General features: G+C 43.3%; 1 protein-coding gene across 1 annotated transcript in view; it reads left to right on the top strand.

The window, feature by feature from the left end:
- Positions 1–2,593: 2,593 nt before the first annotated feature.
- Positions 2,594–7,056, top strand: part of LOC137351585 (spindlin-1-like) — a 63,272-nt gene continuing 58,809 nt past the window's right edge. Inside the window, exon 1 of the mRNA XM_068016161.1 lies at positions 2,594–2,660. The gene's annotated coding sequence lies outside the window, so the exon portion shown is untranslated. The remainder of the gene's footprint in view (positions 2,661–7,056) is intronic.

The raw sequence follows: 7,056 nt of genomic DNA, 5'->3' as shown, positions 1-7,056 counted from the left end.
GTCAATTTGTACATATCAAGGCAAACAGCAATGAAATAAATGAGCAGATAATCTGTTTATGGGTTGTGAGTGTCGCTGGCAAGGCCATCCCTAATTGCCCTGGAACTGAGTGGCTTGCTCAGCCATTTCAGAGGGCATTTTTAAGAGTCAACCACATTGCTGTGGGTCTGGAGTCACTTGTAGGCCAGACTGGTTAAAGATGGCAGATTTCCTTCCTTCAAGGACACTAGCGAACCAGATGGGTTTTTACAGCAATTGACAATGGTTTCATGGTCACCAGTAAACTAGATTTTAATTCCAGATTTATTAATTGAATTCAAATTTCACCATCTGTCGTGGTGGGATTCGACTAGTCCAGTGACATTACCAGTACACCACTGCCTCTCCTGGCCTCTGCCCTATCACAGAACTTCATTTTTGTTCTTCTTCCTCCCCTCCCCCTTTCACTTGCTCAAAGCCTATTATATTTCTAACCTTTGCCAATTCTGATGAAAGGTCACAGACCTGAAACAGTAACTCTGTTGCTCTCGCCACAGATGCTGCCAGACCTGTTGAGTATTTCCAGCACTTTCTGTTTTTATTTCAGATTTCCAGCATCCGTAGTATTGTACTTTTATATAAATATACAGGGTGTACATTCCAGATCATAACAACTCTCTGTGCAAAAAAAAATGTTTCTTCATCTCCTTCCTCTGGTCCATTTTCTTGTTTGTATGCTATATGTTCTATGTAAGTCTATGTAAATATAAATTATTGTGATTAACTTCAAAATTAGTAGGCCTTGTTTGATTGCCCTTCACTTCTGTGGGTCAAGTCCTGCTCCAGCAACTTGAATGCATAATCTAGACTGAAACTCCCAGTGCGGTGCAGGGGGGAGTGCTGCATTGTTGGCAATACCATCATTTGGATGGGGCATTAATCTAAGGCTCTGACTGCCCTCTCCGGTTATTGTAAAAGATCTTAGGTGCTATTCAAAGAACAGCAGTGGGGTTCTCCCTGGCCAATATTTATCCCTCAATCAACAGCACAAAAATGGATTATCTGGTCATTATCACATTGCTGTTTGCGGGAGTTTGCTGTGTGCAAATTGGCTGCCACATTTCCCCAGATTACAACAGTGACTACACTTCAAAAACATTATTGCTGCAAAGTGCTTTGGGATGTCCTGAGGTTGTGAAAGATGCTATATAAATCCAAGTTTTTTTCACCATTTAATAACAATTTATATTTATATAGCTCCTTAATGTAATAAAACGTCCCAAGGTGCTTCGCAGGAGGATTATAAAACAAAATATAACACTGAGTCACATGAGGAGATATTAAGGTCAGATGACCAAAAACTTGGTCAAACAGGTAGGTTTTAAGCAGTGTCTTACAGGGGGAAAGTGAGGTGGAGAGGTGTAGGGAGGGTATTTCAGAGCTTGGGACCTAGACAACTGAAGGCGCGGTCAATAGTGGAGCGATTAAAATTAGGGATGCACAAGAGGCCAGAATTGGAGGAGTGCAGATACCTGAGGTTTGTGGGGCTGGAGGAGATTACAGAGATAGGGAGGGGCGAGGCCATGGAGGGATTTGACAACGAGAATGAGAATTTTAAAATCAAGGCGTCGCTTTCCCGGGACCTAATGTAGGTCAGTGAGCACAGGAGTGAGAAGTGAATGGGACTTGGTGTGGGTTAAGACACAAGTAGCAAAGTTTTGGATGACCTCAAGTTTACAGAGGGTAGAATGTGGGAGACCAGCCAGGAGTGCGTTGGAACAGTCAAGTCTAGAGGTAAAAAAGGTATAAGTGACAGTTTCAGCAGCAGATGAGCTGAGGCAGGGGCAAAGTCGGGCGATATTATGAAGGTGGAAATAGGCGTTCTTAGTGATGGCACGAATATGAGGTCGGAAACTCATCTCGGGGTCAAATGTGACACCAAGGTTGTGAACAGACTGGCTTAATCTCAGACTGTTGGCAGGGAGAGTGATGGCTTTAGTCTTGCCAATATTTAATTGGAGGAAATTTTTGCTCATCCTGTACTGGATGTCAAATGAACAGTCTGAAGGACTTGAGAGAGGTGGTGGTGGGGTAGAGCTGGGTGGCGTCAGCATTCATGTGAAAACTAACACTGTACTTTCAGATGATGTCATTGAAGGGCAGCAAGTAGAGGAGAAATGGGAAGGGTCCAATAATAGATCCTTGGGGGACATCAGGGGTAACGGAGCAGGAGCAGGAAGAGAAGTCATTGCAGGTGATTCTCAAGCTAGATAAGAATGGAACCAGGTGAGAGCAGTCCCACCCAGCTGGATGACAGTGCAATGGCATTGGAGGAGGATGGCGTGGTCAACCGTGTCATAGGCAACAGGTCAAGAAGGACGAGGAGGGAAAGTTTACCTTTGTCGCAGTCACATAGGACAAGACATAAGAACAAAATCCTGCATGATTTTGAATACCTCTATCAAATTTTTATCTCTGTTATGAGGAGATTTCAGCTTCTCCCAAGTCCCCAAAAATCACTGACGTTCCTCATCTCCAGAGGGGAGGGAACTACAATTCCCAGCATGCCGTGCGCCGGCTGCGCCTGCGCACTCGCCCCCATCCCCGCGAGCCCCTGGGGTTCTGGGTGGTTTTTGTGCTGGAGCAAAAATGAATGCGTGAGGCAGCGTCAGAAACTGCAGGTAAAAGGATTGCAATCCTCTCCCTTCCATTTCACGCGTTCTCATTTTTGCGCGGTTTTTAATGCACGAAGACAATTCTATCGATGGGGCGGGGGAAATGCTATCTCTATTGATGTTAAGAAATAAAAATCATTTTTTGTGGAGGAAGCTTCAAAATGTCTGGCCTTTGTGGCTGCTTCCTTCATGTCATTTTTTTTGACTCTCTCTCTCGGGTTGCTCCTTCCCGAGTGTATTATTAGAGAGGAGAACAAAAAATCTGAAGAATTTCCATTAAAATTAAAGCGATTCTGGTGGCTCCTGAGGACTGGAACGTTGGGGAAACATTGTTGCTCTTTTCGGTATCAATTTTCGTTTGTGTTGGAACGCGGAGAGGGAAAAGCTGAAGGAAAAAGAAACATTATATCGAACTGTAAATAGTATCTTGTTCGCTTCCCTTCCCCCGCGACACAGTGTTGCTATCTAGTGCCAGCGTGTATTTGCGGACGTCTCTGATGCAGTCTTCTCTCTTTTTCCTCTCCCCACGTGATTTTGATGCGTCTGGCCCCCTTGTTTTCTATGTGTTTTTCTTCAAAATTAAGTCGTATAACTGCATCCTCCCCCCTTTCTTTCCTGTAAAGGCTGTATTATTGCTTGAGGAAATGCGTCGTGTAATGGAAGTCTGGCCAAACCCATGTCTCTCTCTGCCAGTCCTCCCTGACTCATGTTCACAAGCCACACTGCCGCTCCTTTCTCTTCTTGCTTGTCTGATGTTGGAAGGTTGTTTGTCCTCCTCCTGCCCTGTCATTGGATTTATATGCTTCATTTTGTGAGGGGGTTGGTGGGAGGGTGTACATGCTCTATGTATTTGGTGGTGGGGGGGTGGTGGGGGGGGGGGTGATCCTTTAATGCATGGTATAAATGACTTTTGCAATGAGTTGCATCATCAAAATTGGGCTATTTTGTAGTTGGCTTCAAGTGCAGTCTTTTTGCAACAAAAGGTTGAGACATCTGCAACCAAAAGTTGGTGTTGTTTTCACACAAGGAGGCATTTTATATAAAAGGTGTTAAAATCGTGCATGTGTCTCATTTTGCCCTGTTTATACTTTGTGAATTAGTCGCAGTTTTTGTTTTGCAACATTTTTCCCGGGCGTTGTTGGGGTAGAAAAAAGTAATCTCTGGTGGAATCCTTGGTTCCATTTCACCATGGTGACGGTGACGCTGAGTGGTGCATGTCAAATAGATTAGCATCAGGTTCACACGTTGCAGGCCTGCACTGTATTGGACCGTTTGCCCTCAGACATAATAGGACTGAGAAATGACAAAGTTAAATAGTAATACTTTTGCCCAGAGAGATTGGAAGTTTATTTTATCTTTGAATACCTTTTATTGCATATGCCTGTGATGCAGCATTAGAAATTAATCCAATATGAGTTACTATTGGGATGTAGCAGTATGCAGTCTATTCCTGATAATTTGACATCCATTTGGTGGATTGCAAAATGAATTATTCAATATTTTTAAACGCAAAATGCTGTGCATGCTGGAGATCTGAAATAAAAACAAAGTGCTGGAAATACTCAGGTTTGGCAGCATCTGTGGAGAGAGGAACAGAATGAACATTTCAGGTTGTTGACCTTTCATCAAAACTGGCAAAAGTTAGAAATGTAATAGGTTTTGAGCAAGTGAAAGAGGGGAAGGAAGAAGAACAAAAGAAAATATCTTGTGATAGGGCAGGAGAGGCCAAATGACAAAGATGTCATGGAATAAAAGGCGAAGCAGTAGTCCAGAGAGAATGCTAATTGTGGAATAATGAATGTCTGAAAGCAAAAACATGAAAAACAAGTTTTAAGACTGGCACATGGTTGAAAAAAAAAACAAGCAAAATGGGATTCATAGTCTGAAATGGTTGAACTCATTGAAGGCTCTCGAGTGCCTAATCGGAAGATAAGGCACTGTTCCTTGGAACACTGCAGCAGGCTGAGGGCAATCTCTCATATAATAAAAGCAAAATACTGTGGATGTTGGAAATCTGAAATAAAAACAAAGTTCTGGAAATACTCAGCAGGTCTGGCACCATCTGTGGAGAGAAAGAAACAGAGTTCGTCATCAGAAGATGAAAGGTCACAGACCTGAAACGTGAATTCTGTTTCTCTCTCTCTTATTCTTTCATGGAATATGGGCACCCCATCTCTAATTGACCTTGACAGAGTCGCTTGCTAGGCCATTTCAGAGGGCAGTTAAGAGTCATCCACATTATTTTGGCTCAGAGTCACATGTAGGCCAAACCAGGTAAGGACAGCAGCTTTCCTTAAAGGACATTTGTGAACCAGATTTTTTTTTCACAATTTGTTGAATTTAAATTTGACCAGCTACCGTGGTGGGATTTGAACCTGTGTTCCTAAGGTAATAGCCTGGGCCTCTAGATTACTAATTTAATGACATTGCCACTATGCCACCATCTCCCCATTAGCCTTACGCTGCATTAGGGGGCCATGGGTTCAAGTAGTGACTTGAGCACATAATCTCGGCTGATAGCTCAGTGCAGTACTGCGGAGGTGCTGCATTGTCAGAGGTACTGCCTTTTGGATGAGATGTTAAACCAAGGCCTTCTCAGGTGGGTGTAAAGAATCTCCAAGGCATTAATCAAATAAAAAGCAAAGAAATTCACTTGATTTCTTGGCCAACATTTATCCCTCAACTAACACTACTAAATTAAATTATCTTGTCGTCTCTCACATGTTCTTCCTTCTCATTGAATACCATGCTTGTATAATAAAAGCAAAATACTGCAGATGCTGGAAATCTGAAATAAAAACAAAGTGCTGGAAATACTCAGCAGGACAGGCCATACTTGCCTACATTACAACAGTGATTGCACCTTTAAAAAGGTACTTGATTGGCTGTGAAGTATTTTGGGATGCCTTAAGGTTGTGAAAGGCAGCACATAAATACAAGCTTTTATGTAATTCTGAAATTTGGTTGAAAGGTCAAGCATGTCATTTTTTTTGTTGCTCCCCAATGGCTTGATTGGTAAATATGCCACCCAGTAGGAAACTGAGTCTTTCAGGGTCCCAGGTTACCATAACTTTGGCTGCAGCACCCCTGGACTAGGGAAAGGGTGGGGGTTGGTAGGGATCAACCAGGGTTACTGCTAATGATTGTGCAGTGAGCCCAGCTGGAAATGAGGGGAACCAATAGAAATATAATAGTTGAGTATATGGTGCTCAGCACAAGGGATAATATTTGCTGGGGAATGGAATAATTGTTTTTTGCCTCAGTCCCAGTCTCAGACTGCATCAATGTGATGTTCTCCATCTCATAAAATTAGGTAGAATGTACAGCACAGAAACAGGCCATTCGGCCCAAGTGTTCCAAGCTGGTGTTTATGTTCTCCACACGAGTCTTCTCCTACCTTATTTTATCCCACTCTATCATCATATCCTTTTATTTGTTTCTTCATGTACTTATCTAGCTTCCCCTTAAATGCATCACTGTGCAACAGTAGCTTTGAGTAAGATCTCTAACTTGTGCTGAGTTAGGGACAGCTTTATGCTGTCGGCCTTGTCCACTAGTAACTGGATGGAGACTTTCCAACTTTGGTTTATATGCGAAACTTTGTAAATTTTGCAGCTATATTTCTGTAAAGCCATTTGCTGATTATGTATGACGCTGTGGTGCGTGGATGGAAGTCTGTGTTTAGTGTAGTTGAGTAATGGCATGTCTTGATTTGACAAATTGAGGGCCTGATGTGAACTGTTGGTAAGCATTTTCATTAGTGAATGGCCTGGACTTAAATTGCTGTTGACCCACAGAATATTTTGAATAACTTGCTGATTTATGTGTCATCGTTGGATTAGAAGGGAGTATGCAAGTGGAATGCATCAAACGGCGAGTAGAGAGTGTCAAAGAGAGTAGCGTATAGGGAGTCTCGAGCTGGAATTTGCAGAAGGCAGTGTGCAGAATGATATGCCACAGAAGAGCCTATAAGCTAGAGTGTAGAGGGAAGCAGACAGGCTAACATTGAAGTGTAGTGCATAAACTGGAGTGTGTCACATTGAGGGAAATGTGTGGGTCGTTTAAGCCAGAGACTGGAATTTTTTTTAACTCATTCTCTGCCATTTCCACTTCATCTGGGGATCTAAAATGGACCGGGTCCAGAGGGACACGATGTTCAAATCTCTGGATAAGGGCAGGAAAAAGGTACCCAACGTGGCCCTCATCCTGATGACCACCTTCGTGTGCGGCTGCATCAAGCTGTGTGTAGACCTCCAGTACGCAAACTCCAAGTGTCAGTACGTGCTGAGGTTCTATCTGTCCCCGGTGTTGCGAAGGATGGGCCTGGTCACATTGCCGCGGAACGCTCCGTGCAGTTGGACCGTGCGGTACCACCTATCCTTCGTGGAGCAGTTTCTGCGGG

This window comes from Heterodontus francisci, chromosome 36 (genome assembly GCF_036365525.1).
Source record: "Heterodontus francisci isolate sHetFra1 chromosome 36, sHetFra1.hap1, whole genome shotgun sequence".
NCBI classification, from domain to species: Eukaryota; Metazoa; Chordata; class Chondrichthyes; order Heterodontiformes; family Heterodontidae; genus Heterodontus; species Heterodontus francisci.
This window is presented reverse-complemented; position numbering and strand designations above follow the sequence as displayed.